Raw genomic sequence first — 23,412 nt, forward strand, 5'->3', positions numbered from 1 at the left:
AGTTACACAGGCCCACTTGTCACATGGTGACTGTATAATATCTTTGTACACTTGTAGGCAGGGCCGGTTTTAGGCAAAGTGGGGCCCTAGGCAAAGTTTAAAATGGGTCCCCAAATGCTAACATATTGCACATCACACAGAAGCCTTTCTGTTGTATTTACGTGCGCTGAGTTCAGGCCGCTAAACGAGTTTGATCGACAATACTGAAGTTGTTCAACGCTTGTTTCCCGGCCTCTTTCCACCAGCTGAGGAATAATGATGAGACCGAACGATCACTAATAGATCACCATACAGTATCATGTTTTCAGCAGCACATCTACAGTTTACACTGGCAATCTGCTGCTGACAACAAGGCTTTTTGTTCCAGCAAAAACAATCCGAATATGCAGCATTTTACTTGTTTAGTAAAATACACCCCATAGTCCTCCATATATTATAATGTGCTCCATAGTCCTCCATATAGTATAATACACTCCCTATAGTCCTCCATATATTAAAATACACTGCTCAGTCCTCCACATAGTATAATACACTCCTCATAGTCCTCCATATAGCATAATACAATCCTCATAGTGCTCCATATAGTATAATGCACCGCCACAGTCATCCATGTAGTACAATTCACTTCCCATAGTATAATGCACCCCATAGTTCTTCATATAGTATAACGTATTCCCCATAGTCCTCGATACAGTATAATGCAGCCCACATATAGCATAATGCAGCCACCCCAGAGTATAATGCAGCCACCCCAGAGTATAATGCAGCCACCCCAGAGTATAATGCAGCCACCCCAGAGTATAATGCAGCCACCCCACAGAGTATAATGCAGCCACCCCACAGAGTATAATGCAGCCACCCCAGAGTATGTAACCCCCATAGAATATAATACAGCCCACCTCCCCATAATATATAATGTAGCCCCCCATAGAATATAATGCAGCCCCCCATAGTATATAACGCAGCCTCCCCCATAGAATATAATATACCCCCACAATAGTATATAACACAGCCACATAGTACATAACATGGCCTCCCCCATAGAATATAATATACTCCCCATAGTATATAGCAAAGCCCGCATATTATATAGCACAAACCGCATAGTATACAGCACAGCCTGCATACTATAGCACAGCTCGCGTAGTAGATAACACAGCCCACACAGCAGTATTCAGCACAGACCACACAGTAGTATACAGCACAGACCACACAGTAGTATACAGCACAGCCCACGTAGAAGTATACAGCACAGTCCACACAGTAGTATACAGCACAGCCCACAGAGTAATATATACAGCACAGCCCACAAAGTAATATATACAGCACAGCCCACAAAGTAATATATACAGCACAGCCCACAGAGAACTATATACAGCACAGCCCACAGAGTACTATATACAGCACAGCCCACAGAGTACTATATACAGCACAGCCCACAGAGTACTATATACAGCACAGCCCACAGAGTACTATATACAGCACAGCCCACAGAGAACTATATACAGCACACAGTAGTATACAGCACAGAGCACAGCCCACAGAGAACTATATACAGCCCACAGTAGTATACAGCACAGAGCACAGCCCACAGAGAACTATATACAGCACAGAGCACAGCCCACAGAGAACTATATACAGCCCACAGTAGCATACAGCACAGAGCACAGCCCACAGATAACTATATACAGCCCACAGTAGTATACAGCACAGAGCACAGCCCACAGAGAACTATATACAGCACAGAGCACAGCCCACAGAGAACTATATACAGCCCACAGTAGCATACAGCAGAGAGCACAGCCCACAGATAACTATATACAGCCCACAGTAGTATACAGCACAGAGCACAGCCCACAGAGAACTATATACAGCCCACAGTAGCATACAGCACAGAGCACAGCCCACAGATAACTATATACAGCCCACAGTAGTATACAGCACAGAGCACAGCCCACAGAGAACTATATACAGCCCACAGTAGCATACAGCACAGAGCACAGCCCACAGATAACTATATACAGCCCACAGTAGTATACAGCACAGAGCACAGCCCACAGAGAGCTATATACAGCCCACAGTAGTATACAGCACAGAGCACAGCCCACAGAGAACTATATACAGCCCACAGCAGTATACAGCACAGAGCACAGCCCACAGAGAACTATATACAGCCCACAGCAGTATACAGCACAGAGCACAGCCCACAGAGAACTATATATAGCACAGAGCACACAGTAGTATACAGCACAGAGCACAGCCCACAGAGAGCTATATACAGCCCACAGCAGTATACAGCACAGAGCACAGCCCACAGAGAACTATATACAGCCCACAGCAGTATACAGCACAGAGCACAGCCCACAGAGAACTATATATAGCACAGAGCACACAGTAGTATACAGCACAGAGCACAGCCCACAGAGAGCTATATACAGCCCACAGCAGTATACAGCACAGAGCACAGCCCACAGAGAACTATATACAGCCCACAGCAGTATACAGCACAGAGCACAGCCCACAGAGAACTATATATAGCACAGAGCACACAGTAGTATACAGCACAGAGCACAGCCCACAGAGAGCTATATACAGCCCACAGCAGTATACAGCACAGAGCACAGCCCAGAGAACTATATACAGCCCACAGTAGTAAACAGCACAGAGCACAGCCCACAGAGAACTATATACAGCCCACAGCAGTATACAGCACAGAGCACAGCCCACAGAGAACTATATATAGCACAGAGCACACAGTAGTATACAGCACAGAGCACAGCCCACAGAGAGCTATATACAGCCCACAGCAGTATACAGCACAGAGCACAGCCCACAGAGAACTATATACAGCAGTATACAGCACAGAGCACAGCCCACAGAGAACTATATACAGCCCACAGCAGTATACAGCACAGCCCACAGAGAACTATATACAGCCCACAGTAGTATACAGCACAGAGCACAGCCCACAGAGAGCTATATACAGCCCACAGCAGTATACAGCACAGAGCACAGCCCACAGAGAACTATATACAGCACACAGCAGTATACAGCACAGAGCACAGCCCACAGAGAACTATATATAGCACAGAGCACACAGTAGTATACAGCACAGAGCACAGCCCACAGAGAGCTATATACAGCCCACAGCAGTATACAGCACAGAGCACAGCCCACAGAGAACTATATACAGCCCACAGCAGTATACAGCACAGAGCACAGCCCACAGAGAACTATATACAGCCCACAGCAGTATACAGCACAGAGCACAGCCCACAGAGAGCTATATACAGCCCACAGTAGTAAACAGCACAGAGCACAGCCCACAGAGAACTATATACAGCCCACAGCAGTATACAGCACAGAGCACAGCCCACAGAGAACTATATACAGCCCACAGCAGTATACAGCACAGAGCACAGCCCACAGAGAACTATATACAGCCCACAGTAGTATACAGCACAGAGCACAGCCCACAGAGAACTATATACAGCCCACAGCAGTATACAGCACAGAGCACAGCCCACAGAGAACTATATACAGCCCACAGCAGTATACAGCACAGAGCACAGCCCACAGAGAACTATATACAGCACAGAGCACAGCCCACAGAGAACTATATACAGCCCACATCTCTTCTCTTCCTCCCCTCACCTCCTCCGAGAATGGCCCCACAGTCCAGAAAAAAAAAAAACTCTCCTCACCTCTCCTCGTGCCCAGCGTTGCTTCCTGGTTCCTGCTCCTGTCTCAGCAGCTGCAGTCTGCCCGGGACACAGCAGGTGCGCGATGATATGACATCATCGCGCACCCGCAGTGTCAGAGGCAGAGCGGGGAATGATGGGAGAGGAGCGTCTGTAGACGCTCTCTCCTCCATCATTGCATTCAACTGTACCGGCGTCTATACGCCGGTATAGTTGAATGCGACGGCGGGGGCGGCGGATTGAGCGGCCCACCACTGGCACCGGCCCTTCTGGCATTTGCCAGAAGTGCCCTATGGCCAGTCCGGCCCTGCTTTGCACACTATGTGTGGTGCCCAAAACTTGTCTTGGTCCCCAAGCATAACCCCAAAATAGGCAAAATACACTTTTTTTTACGAAGTCTGTTATGTTTCTTCTATGTTTTGGCAGTGTGTATTCACCACAAATGTAACAGAATGAGTCTGGATCGTTAAGACAACTTCTTCTTGATGAGTTCATGCTTTTCACTGGAAAACAGACAACAACATAAAGTTAGTGCAAAAATCAAGCTATGAACAAACTTTTAGAACACTAATTAACACAAAACTATATTGAGAACTGCTCAGTTCAAGTACTAATCCTAAGAAATTAATGAGATGATGCGTCGCATTTACCAACAAGTGCTATAAATAAGATACCAAAAATGTCAAAAACTTGAGCCAATCTGGCAAAACTGATGACATATTCAGAATCAGCACCCCAAAAAATACCCCAAATTCATTAAAATATTTTGGACACCAGAAAAAAAATTTTTTTTTGTTGACCTGTGTAATTGCAGACCTCTCCATTCTTTGTAGATGGGAAAGCTTGCACAATAGGCAGTGTATCAAATACTTATTTTCCCCACTGTATATATGTAGATATATATATATACATATATATATATGTATATATACAGTGCCTACAAGTAGTATTCAACCCCCTGCAGATTTAGCAGGTTTACACATTTGGAATTAACTTGGCATTGTGACATTTGGACTGTAGATCAGCCTGGAAGTGTGAAATGCACTGCAGCAAAAAAGAATGTTATTTCTTTGTTTATTTTTTTTTTTTAATTGGGAAAAGTCTTTTCAGAGGGTCATTTATTATTCAACCCCTCAACCCACCAGAATTCTGTTTGGTTCCCCTAAAGTATTAAGAAGTAGTTCAGGCACAAAGAACAATGAGCTTCACATGTTTGGATTAATTATCTCTTTTTCCAGCCTTTTCTGACTATTTAAGACCCTCCCCAAACTTGTGAACAGCACTCAAACATGGTCAACATGGGAAAGACAAAGGAGCATTCCAAGGCCATCAGAGACAAGATCATGGAGGGTCACAAGGCTGGCAAGGGGTACAAAACCCTTTCCAAGGAGTTGGGCCTACCTGTCTCCACTGTTGGGAGCATCATCCGGAAGTGGAAGGCTTATGGAACTACTGTTAGCCTTCCACGGCCTGGACAGCCTTTGAAAGTTTCCTCCCGTGCCGAGGCCAGGCTTGTCCGAAGAGTCAAGGCTAACCCAAGGACAACAAGGAAGGAGCTCCGGGAAGATCTCATGGCAGTGGGGACATTGGTTTCAGTCAATACCATAAGTAACGTACTCCACCGCAATGGTCTCCGTTCCAGACGAGCCCGTAAGGTACCTTTACTTTCAAAGCGTCATGTCAAGGCTCGTCTACAGTTTGCTCATGATCACTTGGAGGACTCTGAGACTGACTGGTTCAAGGTTCTCTGGTCTGATGAGACCAAGATCGAGATCTTTGGTGCCAACCACACACGTGACATTTGGAGACTGGATGGCACTGCATACGACCCCAAGAATACCATCCCTACAGTCAAGCATGGTGGTGGCAGCATCATGCTGTGGGGCTGTTTCTCAGCCAAGGGGCCTGGCCATCTGGTCCTCATCCATGGGAAGATGGATAGCACGGCCTACCTGGAGATTTTGGCCAAGAACCTCTGCTCCTCCATCAAGGATCTTAAGATGGGTCGTCATTTCATCTTCCAACAAGACAACGACCCAAAGCACACAGCCAAGAAAACCAAGGCCTGGTTCAAGAGGCAAAAAATCAAGGTGTTGCAGTGGCCTAGTCAGTCTCCTGACCTTAACCCAATTGAAAACTTGTGGAAGGAGCTCAAGATTAAAGTCCACATGAGACACCCAAAGAACCTAGATAACTTGGAGAAGATCTGCATGGAGGAGTGGGCCAAGATAACTCCAGAGACCTGTGCCGGCCTGATCAGGTCTTATAAAAGACGATTATTAGCTGTAATTGCAAACAAAGGTTATTCCACAAAATATTAAACCTAGGGGTTGAATAATAATTGACCCACACTTTTATGTTTAAAATTTATAAAAATTTAACTGAGCAACAAAACTTTTTGGTTTGTAAGATTTATGCATCTGTTAATAAATCCTGCTCTTGTTTAAAGTTTGAAGGCTCTAACTTATTTGCATCTTATTAAACCTGCTAAATCTGCAGGGGGTTGAATACTACTTGTAGGCACTGTATATATATATATGTATATCTATATATATAATTGTCTAAGGGTTTTTCCGTCTGTCTGTCTGTCTGTCTGTCTGTCTGTCTGTCTTTCTGTCTGTCTGTCTGTCTGTCTGTCTGTCTGTCCTGGAAATCACTCCATATAAGGTATGGTCTACAAACAGGATACCTTATATGGAGTGGTCGGCGGTTTGTAGACCATACCTTATATGGAGTGGTTGGCGGTTTGTAGACCATACCTTATATGGAGTGGTTGGCGGTTTGTAGACCATACCTTATATGGAGTGGTCGGCGGTTTGTAGACCATACCTTATATGGAGTGGTCGGCGGTTTGTCGGGCGGCCTCGACCAATCAGAGATGGGCACAGCATGGCGACGTAGATGTCATAATGGTTGCCATGGCGACGATGATGTCATAAAGGTTGCCTCGACCAATCAGCGACGGGCACAGTCTGCCGCGAATCACATACTACGGGGACATGCATATTCTAGAATACCCGATGCGTTAGAATCGGGCCACAGTCTAGTATATATATATATATATATATATATATATACATATATATAAATATATATATATATATATTGTAAGATTGCACTTACTTACAGGTTGGGGAATACTCGCTTGGCAGCGATATAACACTCAGCAAGACGTTTTCTTCAATAGTTCAACTGGGATTATTACTCCATAAACCCCAGTGGCAGAAAATTCAAAACAACAATCTTCATAGCACGGCAAAACAAAGTAACAATATTCACAGCATGACTCTGTTCCATCAGGACTGTGACCATACACTCTTGGACGAGTCCGATATTCAGGCTCGCTCTGGAGCCAAATGCACAGTCTAGTATTACCTGCTGACTCCTTGTCAGTCCACTGGGAAAGCTGCACACGGGGATCACCAACTTGCCTGGGTGGCACACATTAGTTAGTCCAGACCCACCGGAGGACAGTAGCTTCCCCAAGTTTCACTGTGCACTGCTCAGGGATCCGGTCCTACTCATCCGGACCTCCCAACACCAGCATGTGTTTTCCAGGAACATACTCCGGGACCTGTGACCCACACCCTGGTCATATTATGTACCTTGTACCCACACCCATAGGTGAGGTATATCACATGGGCTGATCACGTGATCATGACATCACTACAGGTCCTCATACTCCTGCAGGGAAAAAGGTACAGTGAGTGCCCTCACCCAGTGGTGAGGTGTGTGGGTAGCCAGACCCTCCCATCTCTCATAGCTATCCGCAACCCAGACCCAGGTGCACTAAATGACATCTTCAGTGCTTATGTGCTCTAATGACAAGATACACTGGGTTGCATCGCAGGGAGCATCCATCCCTGTGACACATACCTCCCATTAACCACAATGCCGGACACTGTCTCACTACCACATCCATGCATACCCATGGCCTCAATATGCCTCCGTGCGTATGCTGGAGAGACCATGCAGCGCCCCCTACCTGTTACAGGGGTCACTGCATCACAATATATATATATACAGTACAGAACAAAAGTTTGGACACACTTTCTCATGGGCAGCACGGTGGCGCAGTGGCCTTGCAGCGCTGGAGTCCTGGGTTCAAGCCCCACTAGGGACAACATCTGCAACGAGTTTGTATGTTCTCTCTGTGTTTGCATGGGTTTCCTCCGGGTACTCCGGTTTCCTCCCACATGCCAAAGACATACTGATAGGGAATTTAGATTGTGAGCCCCAATGGAGACAGCGATGATAATGTGTGCAAACTGTAAAGCGCTGCGGAATATGATAGCGCTATATAAAAATAAAGATTATTATTATTATTTTAAAGATTTTTCTGTATTTTCATGACTATGAAAATTGTAAATTCACACTGAAGGCATCAAATCTATAAATTAACACATGTGGAATTATATACTTAACAAAAGAGTGTGAAACAACTGAAAATATGTCTTATTTTCTAGGTTCTTCAAAGTAGCCACCTTTTGCTTTGATGACTGCTTTGCACACTCTTGGCATTCTCTTGATGAGCTTCAAGAGGTAGTCACCGGGAATGGTTTTCACTTCACAGGTGTGCCCTGTCAGGTTTAATAAGTGGGATTTCTTGCCTTATAAATGGGGTTGGGACCATCAGTTGTGTTGTGCAGAAGTCTGGTGGATACACAGCTGATAGTCCTACTGAATAGACTGTTAGAATTTGTATTATGGCAAGAAAAAAGCAGCTAAGTAAAGAAAAATGAGTGGCCATCATTACTTTAAGAAATGAAGGTGAGTCAGTCCAAAAAATTGGGAAAACTTTGAAAGTGTCCCCAAGTGCAGTTGTAAAAACCATCAAGCGCTGCACAGAAACTGGCTCACATGAGGACCACCCCAGGAAAGGAAGACCAAGAGTCACCTCTGCTTCTGAGGATAAGTTTATCCGAGTCACCAGCCTCAGAAATCGCAGGTTAACAGCAACCCAGATTAGAGACCAGGTCAATGCCACACAGAGTTCTAGCAGCAGACAGATTTCTACAACAACTGTTAAGAGGAGACTTTGTGCAGCAGGCCTTCATGGTAAAATAGCTGCTAGGAAACCACTGCTAAGGACAGGCAACAAGCAGAAGAAACTTGTTTAGGCTAAAGAACACAAGGAATGGACATTAGACCAGTGGAAATCTGTGCTTTGGTCTGATGTGTCCAAATTTGAGATCTTTGGTTCCAACAACCGTGTCTTTGTGAGATGCAGAAAAGGTGAACGGGTGGACTCTACATGCCTGGTTCCCACCGTGAAGCATGGAGGAGGAGGTGTGATGATGTGGGGGTGCTTTGCTGGTGACACCGTTGGGGATTTATTCAAAATTGAAGGCATACTGAACCAGCATGGCTACCACAGCATCTTGCAGCGGCATGCAATTCCATTCAGTATGCGTTTAGTTGGACCATCATTTATTTTTCAACAGGATAATGACCCCAAACACAACTCCAGGCTGTGCAAGGGCTATTTGACCAAGAAGGAGAGTGATGGGGTGCTACACCAGATGACCTGGCCTCCACAATCATCAGACCTGAACCTAATCGAGATGGTTTGGGTGAGCTGGCCCGCAGAGTGAAGGCAAAAGGGCCAACAAGTGCTAAGCATCTCTGGGAACTCCTTCAAGATTTTTGGAAGACCATTTCCTGTGACTACCTCTTGAAGCTCATCAAGAGAATGCCAAGAGTGTGCAAAGCAGTCATCAAAGCAAAAAGGTGGCTACTTTGAAGAACCTAGAATATAAGATATATTTTCAGTTGTTTCACACTTTTTTTGTTAGGTATATAATTCCACATGTGTTAGTTCATAGTTTTGATGTCTTCAGTGTGAATTTACAATTTTCATAGTCATGAAAATACAGAAAAATCTTTCAATGAGAAGGTGTGTCCAATCGTTTGCTCTGTACTGTATATATATATATAGATAGATAGACAGACAGACAGATAGATAGATATTGCATGGCTTACAAGTTTCCTAACACTGGCATTCCAAGCATGTCACATTCCACAAAAGAAACATACCCTTTAGATCCCAGTTTTAAGCCTTTCATACAGCCAAATCAGATCTCAAACTTTCCGCTGAGGAAGGGCATCACCCTGAAACACCATGTCTGAAAATCAAAATTCTAGTTTGACTTTTAGCTTAAAGGGAAGGTGCCATCAATTTTTTCTTTTTTTTTGTATGTGTGAAAATAACATTTAAATATTATTTCTAAATTTTTAATCCAGTGTTTGCATTGATGGCAAATACTGCAATATGAAAAATGTCAATTATAAAAAAAAAAATTCTTATACTAGCAGCTAGGGGGAGCATCTTCCTGTCTAGACCTCAGGCAGCTACAGTAATGCTTACTAGCTTTACGTTAGCTGCAAAATTAGGGCAGGATCTAGTGACGTCACTGTTTCACTCACCCAAAAGAGGAGAGGACAGAATGAAGACTGGAGACATTGTGCCGCCATTTTCTTTGTGACTGCACTGTGATCTGGCACAACCAGTTGCTAAGCAGGAAGTGGACCGCGGTGTTCTCAAAGAAGAGGGAGCAGAAGACAGTGGACTCCGGAGCAGAGCTGCCAGCTGTGAGGGATTTTAGAAGAAGACATACAGCGGCGAGACGAGGACAGAGCGAGCAGGCTGAACATTGCGGGACGGTCACTCGGTAAGGGCTCATTTCCACATGCGAGGCACACGTCCGTGTCTCGCATGTGGAAACCAAGCTGTGGAGCCGGCACTCAGGAGCGGAGCGTGCGGCCGCATAGGAACACATGGAGCTGCACAGCTCCGCTCCTGAGTGCCGGCTCCACAGCTTGGTTTCCACATGATACGGTCGTGTGACTCGCATGTGGAAATGAGCACTAAGACTGAATGTAGCAGCATCAGGGCTGCGGCGGTGAATGGCTAAGCACGAGTGTTCACTGCACAGGGAAAAATTGTAAGATGGAGGAATGAATTGGAGGCTGGGAGAGAGAGTATGGGGCACAGCTGAAGCATGCGAGCCAGAGCTTGTGTATAGTGAATGGGAGCAAAGCCAGAGCTGAGCTATGGTGATTAGGTGCTGAGCCACAGCAGGAGTATGGTGAACAGGAGCAGAGCCTGAGATAGGGTATGGTCTATGTGAGCAGAGCCGGGGTACGGTGAATAGGAGCAGAGCCGGGGTACGGTGAATAGGAGCAGAGCCGGGGTACGGTGAATAGGGGCAGAGCCGGGGTACGGTGAATAGGGGCAGAGCCGGGGTACGGTGAATAGGGGCAGAGCCGGGGTACGGTGAATAGGGGCAGAGCCGGGGTACGGTGAATAGGGGCAGAGCCGGGGTACGGTGAATGGGAGCAGAGCCGGGGTACGGTGAATGGGAGCAGAGCCAGGGTACGGTGAATGGGAGCAGAGCCGGGGTACGGTGAATGGCAGTAGAGCTGGGATATGGTAAATAGCAGCAGAGCTATAGCTGGAGTATGGTGAATGGGAGTAGAGCTGGGGTATGGTGAATGGGAGCAGAGCCAGAGCTGGTGTATGGTCAATGGGAGCAGAGTTGCGGTAAGGTGAATGGGGCTAGAGTCAGACTTGTTCACTTCCGGTATTACAGATCCTGTGGAGCGACAGCACACAAGATTCAGCATTGCGGGCCGGAGGAGCAGAGCTGCCAGCGGTGAAGCCAGGAGCTAGTGGCCTAAACACAGCAGCGGTGAGGAGAGAAGCGTGATGGTCGGTGACATGTTAGCTAAGAGGAGGCCGCACTTGTTTACCACTGATCTATTTGGATTGCCAAACATTGTTGGGGTCTAAAATAGACAAGACGTTGTATATGTAGTAACTAGTGATGAGCGAATATACTCGTTGCTCGGGTGGTCTCCGAGTATTTCAACTGCTTGGAGATTTAGTTTTCGTCGCCGCCGCAAGTGAATGAATTATGGCGGTTACCCAGCCTGAGTACATGTGGGGATTCCTTAGCAACCAGGCAACCCCCACATGTACTCAGGCTGGCTACTAGCTGTAAATCAAGCAGCGGAGTCAACAAAAACTAAATCTCCGAGTAGTCACAAATACTCGGAGACAACCCGAGCGTGCTCAGGAAAACCTGAGCAACAAGTACACTCACTCATCTCTAGTAGTAACCTATGTCTTTTATCTTTGTCTTTTTTTATGTATGGTCATGCCAATAAATATAAATGTTGTTGTTTTTTCTGTGTAAATTAATAAAAATGAAATTTCTTCATTTTCTATTCTCCTTTTTCATGTTGTCCATATATCGTATCTGAATGCTCATTATCGTGATTGCAAACAAGACACATGTACTTCTGTGGTGTAATCTAGTGTTGGGGTATGATCAGCAGCGTTTTTTGCAGTGCAGAAACACTGCAGATCCGCAATTGATTTACAGTACAATGTAAATCAATGAGAAAAAAAAAAATGCTTGTGCACACGTTGCTGAAAATCCGCTGCGGAAACGCTGCGGTTTAAGTACCATGTCACTACTTTTTTGTGAATCTGCAGCGTTTTTGTACCCATTCCATTATAGAAAACCGCAGGGGTAAAAACGCAGCAAAAACGCACACAAAAAACGCTGCAGAACCGCACAAAAAACCGCAGGTGCGTTTTCTGCCAGGAGAGGCAGAATCCGCACCAGAAATTCCTAAGCCTAATCCGCAACGTGTGCACATAGCCTTATACCCCCTTCACACCTCCATGTCTCCAGGACTTGTTTTCACACCTGGAGATATGTTCACCCATATGTTCACAACAGAGATCTTCAAACCCCTGTGTTTTCTCAACAAACATGTCTGTGTGAGTTAAGGTACCTTCACACTAAATGATTTACCAACGATCACGACCAGCGATACGACCTGGCCGTGATCTTTGGTAAGTCGTTGTGCGGTCGCTGGGGAGCTGTGACACAGACGATGCCGAAGTCCCCGGGTAACCAGGGTAAACATCGGGCTACTAAGCGCAGGGCCGCGCTTAGTAACCCGATGTTTACCCTGGTTACCAGCGTAAACGTAAAAAAACAAACAGTACATACTCACATTCCGGTGTCTGTCACACGTCCCTCGCCGTCTGCTTCCCGCACTGGCTGTGAGTGCCGGCTGTAAAGTAAAAGCACAGCACAGCGGTGACGTCACCGCTGTGCTGTACTTTACGGCCGGCACTCACAGTCAGTGCGGGAAGCAGACGGCGAGGGACGTGAGACAGACACCGGAATGTGAGTATGTACCGTTAGTTTGTTTTTTTATGGTTACGCTGGTAACCAGGGTAAATATCGGGTTACTAAGCGCGGCCCTGCGCTTAGTAACCCGATATTTACCCTGGTTATCATTGTAAAACATCGCTGGCATCGTTGCTTTTGCTGTCAAACACAACGATACACGCCGATCTGACGACCAAATAAAGTTCTAAACTTTCAGCAACGACCAGCGGTATCACAGCAGGATCCAGATCGCTGCTGCGTGTCAAACACGATATCGCTAACCAGGACTCTGCAACATCACGGATCGCTATCGTTATCATTGCAAAGTCGCTTAGTGTAAAGGTACCTTTAGGCTGCTCTCACTCTGGCATTATTTCAAATACATGTCCATCTGTTTTGAAATGGATGCCCATGGATCTGTTATGGCCTCCCATGCTGTCCTATGGGCACGGATTGGTCCGGGTGTCTCCGTTTTGTCAAGGATTCATTGGTGTCTGTAATTTTCATGTACCCAAAAACGTAAACTGTTCTCTTTCTGGGCTTTCTCGAAAATCACGGACAGACATGGATCCATGTCTGTCTGTAAGAAATTAACATGGAGCTCAATGGTGGACGGGTCCCTGAAAACCAACGGATCTGTGAAACAGCATGCTCAGAAGCAAGGTAGGGATAGGGATTAGTGATGAGCGAGTAGCATTGTTGCTCGGATGATCTCCCGAGTATTTCTAACTTCCTGAGATTTCGTTTTCCTCAGCTATATGATTTACGGCTTCTGGACAGCCTGAATACATGTGGGAATTCCCTAACAGGCATTCCTCACATGTATTCCACCTGGCTAGAAGCCGTAAATCATGCAGCTGAGGCGATGAAAACTAATTCTCTGAGCACATCCAAATACTCGACCACCCGATCAACTAGTATACTCGCTCATCAGTAATAGTGATCTCTGATATGTCGGCTAAGGAGGCACATGTCATGTCAGCTAAGGAAGCATACGTCATGTCAGCTAAGAGGAAGCGCACATCATGTCAGCTAAGAGGAAGCGCACGTCATGTCAGCTACGAGGAGGCGCACGTCATGTCAGCTACGAGGTTGCGCACGTCATGTCAGCTAAGAGGAGGCGCACGTCATGTCAGCTAAAAGGAATCGCACGTCATGTCAGCTAAGAGGAAGCGCACGTCATGTCAGCTACGAGGAGGCGCACGTCATGTCAGCTACGAGGTTGCGCACGTCATGTCAGCTAAGAGGAGGCGCACGTCATGTCAGCTAAAAGGAATCGCACGTCATGTCAGCTAAGAGGAGGCGCATGTCCTGTCATTTAGGAAGGAGGCTCATCAAATTCCTATGTATTAACTCCCCCATATATTGTAAGCTTACATCCTTTACTGCATTTCATGTGGCACTAAAGGGAATTTAGCCTTGTACATATAAATTATAAATAAAAAAATTTACAAAAAAGGGCACAGGGACCCTCTCATTCAGGCAAACCAGCAAAGGTAAAACTGACAGCTAGGGTTTGGTATTCGCAGGGTGGGAAGGGCCCTGCCCCCCCTAAAAATAGCTTGCCACAGCCACCCCAGAACTGGTGTTTCTATTTGATGCTCTAATGCTGGCGCTTTGTCCCATCTCTTCCTGCTGCTCTGGTGTGTTGGCAAACGGAGTAATGGTATTTTGGATGCTGCAACGTGTAAGCGCAATGCGATATACGCTGAGGCATGCAATGGAGGAGATGGGGTATAATATATAGTATAATATGCAATGACCGTATACTGATACTTGAATTGCACTCATAGCAGAGCCAAAGCACAGTGTCATTTGCATATTCCATCACATGCCATATGAGAGTCTGGCCACGGGCTAATGAGGAGGGAGGTGCAACGGCATGTCGGCTATGATGGAGGTGCATGTCAAAACCATCAGTAAACTTTTATCGCCTAACATTTTGTCTAAACACACAAGACATTGTATATGTAGCAACTTACGTTCTTTCTCTTTGTCATTTTCTATGTATGAACATGTCAATAAATAAAAATGTTGTTGAATGTGAAAAAAAGATAAATTACCGTATTTTACGGATTATAAGACGCTCTGGATTATAAGACACACCCCAAATTTTCATGAGAAAAATAGGAAAAAAAAACCTTTTTAGGTGGAGGATGCAAGAGTTGAGCGTTGCCGCAGGCTGGGATGAGTGTGTTCCAAAGTGTGGCACGCCGCTGCCAATGTCCCGGTGGTGGTGCAGCGCTGTGTCCCCAGTGGCGGTGTTGCGCTGTGTCCACTGTCCACGGTGGCGGTGCTGCGCTATGTCCTCGGTGCTGCGGGGGGCTCTGCCGATGAGACCACGATCTGCGCGTGCGCTGACTCCCAGCGGCCATTTTCCCGGAGTCCACCACCACACAGGAAACCATGGAAGAACTTGCAGGAGGGCTCTGGCTTTCACAAAATGTCAGCAGAGCCCGCTGCAGCATCGGGGACACAGCACTCCACCACCAGCGTGGACAGTGGACACAGCGCAACACCGCCACTGGGGACACAGCGCTGCACCACCACCGGGACATTGGCAGCGGCGTGCCACACTTTGGAACACACTCATCCCAGCCTGCGGCAACGCTCAACTCTTGCATCCTCCACCTAAAAAGGTTTTTTTTTCCTATTTTTCTCATGAAAATTTGGGGTGTGTCTTATAATCCAGAGCGTCTTATAATCCGTAAAATACGGTAATTTATCTTTTTTTCACATTCAACAACATTTTTATTTATTGACATGTTCATAGATAGAAAATGACAAAGAGAAAGAACGTAAGTTGCTACATATACAATGTCTTGTGTGTTTAGACAAAATGTTAGGCGATAAAAGTTTACTGATGGTTTTGACATGCACCTCCATCATAGCCGACATGCCGTTGCACCTCCCTCCTCATTAGCCCGTGGCCAGACTCTCATATGGCATGTGATGGAATATGCAAATGACACTGTGCTTAGGCTCTGCTATGAGTGCAATTCAAGTATCAGTATACGGTCATTGCATATTATACTATATATTATACCCCATCTCCTCCATTGCATGCCTCAGCGTATATCGCATTGCGCTTACACGTTGCAGCATCCAAAATACCATTACTCCGTTTGCCAACACACCAGAGCAGCAGGAAGAGATGGGACAAAGCGCCAGCATTAGAGCATCAAATAGAAACACCAGTTCTGGGGTGGCTGTGGCAAGCTATTTTTAGGGGGGGCAGGGCCCTTCCCACCCTGCGAATACCAAACCCTAGCTGTCAGTTTTACCTTTGCTGGTTTGCCTGAATGAGAGGGTCCCTGTGCCCTTTTTTGTAAATTTTTTTATTTATAATTTATATGTACAAGGCTAAATACCCTTTAGTGCCACATGAAATGCAGTAAAGGATGTAAGCTTACAATATATGGTATATAGGGGAGTTAATACATAGGAATTTGATGAGCCTCCTTCCTAAATGACAGGACATGCGCCTCCTCTTAGCTGACATGACGTGCGATTCCTTTTAGCTGACATGACGTGCGCCTCCTCTTAGCTGACATGACGTGCGCCTCCTCGTAGCTGACATGACGTGCGCCTCCTCGTAGCTGACATGACATGCGCCTCCTCGTAGCTGACATGACGTGCGCTTCCTCTTAGCTGACATGACGTGCGATTCCTTTTAGCTCACATGACGTGCGCCTCCTCTTAGCTGACATGACGTGCGCAACCTCGTAGCTGACATGACATGCGCCTCCTCGTAGCTGACATGACGTGCCCAACCTCGTAGCTGACATGACGTGCCCAACCTCGTAGCTGACATGACATGCGCCTCCTCGTAGCTGACATGACATGCGCCTCCTCGTAGCTGACATGACGTGCGCCTCCTCGTAGCTGACATGACGTGCGCTTCCTCTTAGCTGACATGACGTGCGCCTCCTCTTAGCTGACATGACGTGCGCAACCTCGTAGCTGACATGACATGCGCCTCCTCGTAGCTGACATGACATGCGCCTCCTCGTAGCTGACATGACGTGCGCCTCCTCGTAGCTGACATGACGTGCGCTTCCTCTTAGCTGACATGACGTGCGCCTCCTCTTAGCTGACATGACGTGCGCAACCTCGTAGCTGACATGACATGCGCCTCCTCGTAGCTGACATGACATGCGCCTCCTCGTAGCTGACATGACGTGCGCTTCCTCTTAGCTGACATGAAGTGCTCCTCCTCTTAGCCGACATGACGTGCGCTTCCTCTTAGCCGACACGACGTGCGCTTCCTCTTAGCCGACACGACGTGCGCTTCCTCTTAGCCGACACGACGTGCGCCTCTTCTTAGCCGACACGACGTGCGCCTCCTCTTAGCCGACACGACGTGCGCCTCCTCTTAGCCGACACGACGTGCGCCTCCTCTTAGCCGACACGACGTGCGCCTCCTCTTAGCCGACACGACGTGCGCCTTCTCTTAGCCGACATGAAATGCGCCTCCTCTTAGGCGACATACCAGAGTTCACTATTAGTGATGAGCGAGTATACTAGTTGCTCGGGTGGTCTCCGAGTATTTGGATGTGCTCGGAGAATTAGTTTTCATCGCCTCAGCTGCATGATTTACGGCCTCTAGCCAGGTGGAATACATGTGAGGAATGCCTGTTAGGCCTCTATCACACTTCAGTGTCTCTGGTACGTGTAGTGACAGTTTTCACCGACCGTGTTTCCGTGTTCAAAACACGGAGACATGTCCGTGTTTCTCCGGCAGCACGTACAGCAATACAACATGCACACGGAGAACAGTGTGCACTCTCCTCTGTGTGCACGTACCGCCCACAGGAGAGACAGCGCTACAGTAAGCGCTGTCCCCCCTGCTGTGGTGCTGAAGGCGGCATTCATCTCTTCTCCCCCGCAGGAGAGAAGAGATAAATGATCAATTTTTTTTTGTTAAAAATAAAGTTGCTGGGACCTCCTGCCTCTCATCCCCAGTGTGCCGACCTGTCCCTTGCAGAAGAAATACTCACCTAGCTCCCGCGATGTCTCCTCTCAGCGCTGGCAGCCTGTCCTGTGTGAGCGGTCACGTGGGACTGCTCATTACAGTGAGGAATATGCGCATATTCCTCACTGTAATGAGCGGTCCCACGTGACCGCTCACACAGGACAGGCTGCCAGCGCTGAGAGGAGAAAGGAGACATCGCGGGAGCTGGGTGAGTATTTCTTCTGCAATGGGCCGGGCGGTCCCAGCAACTTTATTTTTAACATAAAAAAAAAAATTAATCATTCATCTCTTCACTCCTGCGGGTCCGTGTGGTCCTCAGGTGGCAAACGGATGCCGCACTTGTGCCACACTGATGTGCCACGTGAGCACACGGACACACGTACACGGATAACTCCGGTACCGGAATTACCTGGTCGTGTGAAAGAGGCCTTAGGGAATGCCCACATGCCCTGTCCAGAAGCCGTAAATCATGTAGCTGAGGCGAGGAAAACGAAATCTCAGGAAGTCACAAATACTTGGAGATCACCTGAGCAACAATGCTACTCGCTCATCACTAATCCCTATCCCTACCTTGCTTCTGAGCATGCTGTTTCACAGATCCGTTGGTTTTCAGGGACCGGTCCACCATAGAGCTCCATGTTAATTTCTTACAGACAGACATGGATCCATGCCTGTCCGTGATTTTCGAGAAAGCCCAGAAAGAGAACAGTTTACGTTTCTGAGTACATGAAAATTGCGGACACCAATGGATCCTTGACAAAACGGAGACACCCGGACCAATCCATGCCCATAGGACAGCATGGGAGGCCATAACAGATCCATCGGCATCCCTTTCAAAACAGATGGACATGTATTTGAAATAATGCCAGAGTGAGAGCAGCCTAAAGGTACCTTCACAGTAAGCGATGCTGCAGCGATATCGACAACGATGCCGATCGCTGCAGAGTCGCTGTGTGGTCGCTGGAGAGCTGTCACACAGACAGCTCTCCAGCGACCAACGATGCCGAAGTCCCCGGGTAACCAGGGTAAACATCGGGTTGCTAAGCGCAGGGCCGCGCTTAGTAACCCGATGTTTACCCTGGTTACCAGTGTAAATGTAAAAAAACAAACACTACTTACATTCGCGTCCCCCGGCGTCCGCTTCCCTGCACTGTGTGAGCGCCGGCCCTAACAGCACAGCGGTGACGTCACCGCTGTGCTCTGCTTTTACTTTACGGCCAGCACTCACAGTCAGTGCGGGAAGCAGATGGCGAGGGACATGTGACAGACAGCAGAAGGTGAGTATGTACTGTTTGTTTTTTTTACTTTTACAATGGTAACCAGGGTAAATATCGGGTTACTAAGCGCGGCCCTGCGCTTAGTAACCCGATATTTACCCAGGTTACCATTGTAAAACATCGCTGGCATCGTTGCTTTTGCTGTCAAACACAACGATACATGCCGATCTGACGACCAAATAAAGTTCTGGACTTTCAGCAACGACCAGCGATATCAAAGCAGGATCCAGATCGCTGCTGCGTGTCAAACACAATGATATCGATATCCAGGACGCTGCAACGTCACGGATCGCTATCGTTGCAAAGTCGTTTAGTGTGAAGGAACTCACACAGACATGTTTGTTGAGAAAACACAGAGGTGTGAAGATCTCTGTTGTGAACATATGTGTGAACATATCTCCAGGTGTGAATACAGGCAACAAGTCCTGGAGACATGGAGGTGTGAAGGGGGTATACCACTAGATTACACCACAGAAGTACATGTGTCTTGTTTGCAATCACGATAATGAGCATTCAGATACGATGTATGGACAACATGAAAAAGGGAGAATAGAAAATGAAGAAATTTCATTTTTATTAATTTACACAGAATATAAAACATCATTTATATTTATTGATATGATCATACATAAAAAAGACAAAGATAAAAGACATAGGTTACTACTAGAGATGAGTGAGTGTACTTGTTGCTCAGGTTTTCCTGAGCACGCTCGGGTTATCTCCGAGTATTTGTGACTACTCGGAGATTTAGTTTTTGTTGACTCCGCTGCTTGATTTACAGCTAGTAGCCAGCCTGAGTACATGTGGGGGTTGCCTGGTTGCTAAGGAATCCCCACATGTACTCAGGCTGGGTAACCGCCATAATTCATTCACTTGCGGCGGCGACGAAAACTAAATCTCCAAGCAGTTGAAATACTCGGAGACCACCCGAGCAACGAGTATATTCGCTCATCACTAGTTACTACATATACAACGTCTTGTCTATTTTAGACCCCAACAATGTTTGGCAATCCAAATAGATCAGTGGTAAACAAGTGCGGCCTCCTCTTAGCTAACATGTCACCGACCATCACGCTTCTCTCCTCACCGCTGCTGTGTTTAGGCCACTAGCTCCTGGCTTCACCGCTGGCAGCTCTGCTCCTCCGGCCCGCAATGCTGAATCTTGTGTGCTGTCGCTCCACAGGATCTGTAATAAAGGAAGTGAACAAGTCTGACTCTAGCCCCATTCACCTTACCGCAACTCTGCTCCCATTGACCATACACCAGCTCTGGCTCTGCTCCCATTCACCATACCCCAGCTCTACTCCCATTCACCATACCCCAGCTCTACTCCCATTCACCATACTCCAGCTATAGCTCTGCTGCTATTCACCATATCCCGGCTCTGCTCCTATTCACCGTACCCCGGCTCTGCTCCTATTCACCGTACCCCGGTTCTGCCCCCATTCACCCTACCCCGGCTCTGCTCCTATTCTCCATACCCCGGCTCTGCTCCTATTCACCATACCCCGGCTCTGCTCCTATTCACCATACCCCGGCTCTGCTCCTATTCACCATACCCCGGCTCTGCTCCTATTCACCATACCACAGCTCTGCTCCTATTCACCATACCCCAGTTCTGCCCCCATTCACCATACTCCGGCTCTGCTCCTATTCACCGTACCCCGGCTCTGCTCCTATTCACCGTACCCCGGCTCTGCCCCTATTCACCGTACACCAGCTCTGCTCACATTGTCCGTACCCCGGTTCTGCCCCCCATTCACCCTACCCCGGCTCTGCTCCTATTCACCCTACCCCGGCTCTGCTCCTATTCACCCTACCCCGGCTCTGCTCCTATTCACCATACCCCGGCTCTGCTCCTATTCACCATACCCCGGCTCTGCTCCTATTCACCATACCCCGGCTCTGCTCCTATTCACCATACCCCGGCTCTGCTCCTATTCACCATACCCCGGCTCTGCTCCTATTCACCATACCCTGGCTCTGCTCCTATTCAACATACCCCGGCTCTGCTCCTATTCAACATACCCCGGCTCTGCTCCTATTCAACATACCACAGCTCTGCTCCTATTCACCATACCACAGCTCTGCTTACATTGACCATACCCCAGTTCTGCCCCCATTCACCATACTCCGGCTCTGCTCCTATTCACCATACTCCAGCTCTGCTCACATAGACCATACCCTATCTCAGGCTCTGCTCCTGTTCACCATACTCCTGCTGTGGCTCAGCACCTAATCACCATAGCTCAGCTCTGGCTTTGCTCCCATTCACTATACACAAGCTCTGGCTCGCATGCTTCAGCTGTGCCCCATACTCTCTCTCCCAGCCTCCAATTCATTCCTCCATCTTACAATTTTTCCCTGTGCAGTGAACACTCGTGCTTAGCCATTCACCGCCGCAGCCCTGATGCTGCTACATTCAGTCTTAGTGCTCATTTCCACATGCGAGTCACACGACCGTATCATGTGGAAACCAAGCTGTGGAGCCGGCACTCAGGAGCGGAGCTGTGCAGCTCCATGTGTTCCTATGCGGCCGCACGCTCCGCTCTGGAGTGCCGGCTCCACAGCTTGGTTTCCACATGCGAGACACGGACGTGTGCCTCGCATGTGGAAATGAGCCCTTACCGAGTGACCGTCCCGCAATGTTCAGCCTGCTCGCTCTGTCCTCGTCTCGCCGCTGTATGTCTTCTTCTAAAATCTCTCACAGCTGGCAGCTCTGCTCCTCCGGTCTGGTATGTCTGTCATCACTTCACAGGATCTGAGGTGAATGACCTTCACTTCCGGTTTCAGATCGGAATGACGGAATGACAACAGGTAAAGCCCTGGGCTACAATACAATGGCACCCAGACACGCCTACACAACTGTGAAGTGGGCGTGCCCAGTTCACAGCTAATGTGGCTACTGTATTATAGATAGGGTCGGCGCCCGACCGCAGATCTCTATGCGCAGTGCTGCCGTATTTGCAGACTGAAAGTGTCGTGCAGCCACACTTACAGTCCTGCAAATCAAAATGGCGGCACCCAGTGGCAGAAAAAAAAATGAATAAAAAAAAAACAATAAATATTATTCACTTGAAAATAACTTATAAAAATAAGGAATTTAAAAGTTTATTTTTTTTTTTTACAACATTAAATCACGGCACCCTCCCTTTAAGTTACATGACAAGACTCGTTAAAGGGTCGATATTGACTTTTAGGATTATTACTTCAGTCTCGTTCTCATTTTCTTTCTTTATATATAGGTATATATGTTTAAATATACAAAAAACACTTTCAAATTGATCACATTTTTGTTTAAGCTTTATTGACATTTGTGGATGAAGAATTAAGAGACAGATTTCATATAATAACGCTACAATGATTGTTTTGCTGTATATTTTCTGTGTATTATGTTAACTTTCTTTATATTTCTATTTGCGTACTGCCTACAATTATATGCTAACCCGTAGTAATGTCTCTAATATCTTTTGTGTGGGTTACAAGAAGTGATTAGCCTCTGTGATCAGCCAGAAGAGATTATGTTTCCTTTTTGTGGTCTGCAGCTTGCAGATATCTCTGGAGATGACAGGCAGTATATTCTACGACAACTATATCTTCCCTAATTTTAACTTTCACAGGAATTTGAATTTTATCTCGGCATTGTCTATAAACCACCAGCTTTATTTATATTCATCCCTTCATTTGATAGCCACAGAAAGTCATTTCAATGATGCTGACACAATCAACAACTTTAAGAGAAATATACTTTATATTCGGTGTCCTACAACTTTTTATTTCCATACAAATCTAAATTTCACATTCACTTATGTGACCAGACTTTTTTATACAGGTTTCCCGTAACCACTGTATGGAAGTTCAATATATTATTTATTTGCAAAATACCGGTAATTGTAATCAGGCTGGGAAACATTGGAGCAGATTTACAATTTTTACCTTGGATTAACTTTATTAATTTTAAATAATTGCTTGTAACGACAATCTACTCTTCGATTTAACTCTTGTTAAAAAGTCCTAACAACAGAGAGGAACATACTTGCTAGCTGTTTGCTATCCAGCCTGCAATGGATGTTCTGAAGCCAACCTCATTGCTGGATCTGTCCGCTTCAGGTACCCCACACTTCCTCGATGTTGCGGAGTCGAAACCACCATCCAGAGCATCATCGGAGACTGCCCAATTCTGATTTGAACTGTGAAACTTCAGAAGTACATTGACAGCAAGCAGGAAATCGAAAGATAGAGGAGCAATGTCATCTGAAAAACAGAAG

At 46.9% G+C, this 23,412-nt stretch overlaps 1 long non-coding RNA gene across 1 annotated transcript in view; it reads right to left on the minus strand.

Moving 5' to 3' along the window:
• Nucleotides 1-22,429: 22,429 nt before the first annotated feature.
• LOC143817942 (uncharacterized) overlaps nucleotides 22,430-23,412 on the minus strand; it is a 119,308-nt gene continuing 118,325 nt past the window's right edge. The window contains exon 2 of the long non-coding RNA XR_013224220.1: nucleotides 22,430-23,398. This is a non-coding gene — a long non-coding RNA (uncharacterized LOC143817942). The remainder of the gene's footprint in view (nucleotides 23,399-23,412) is intronic.

Source organism: Ranitomeya variabilis, chromosome 3 (assembly GCF_051348905.1).
Source record: "Ranitomeya variabilis isolate aRanVar5 chromosome 3, aRanVar5.hap1, whole genome shotgun sequence".
NCBI lineage: Eukaryota > Metazoa > Chordata > Amphibia > Anura > Dendrobatidae > Ranitomeya > Ranitomeya variabilis.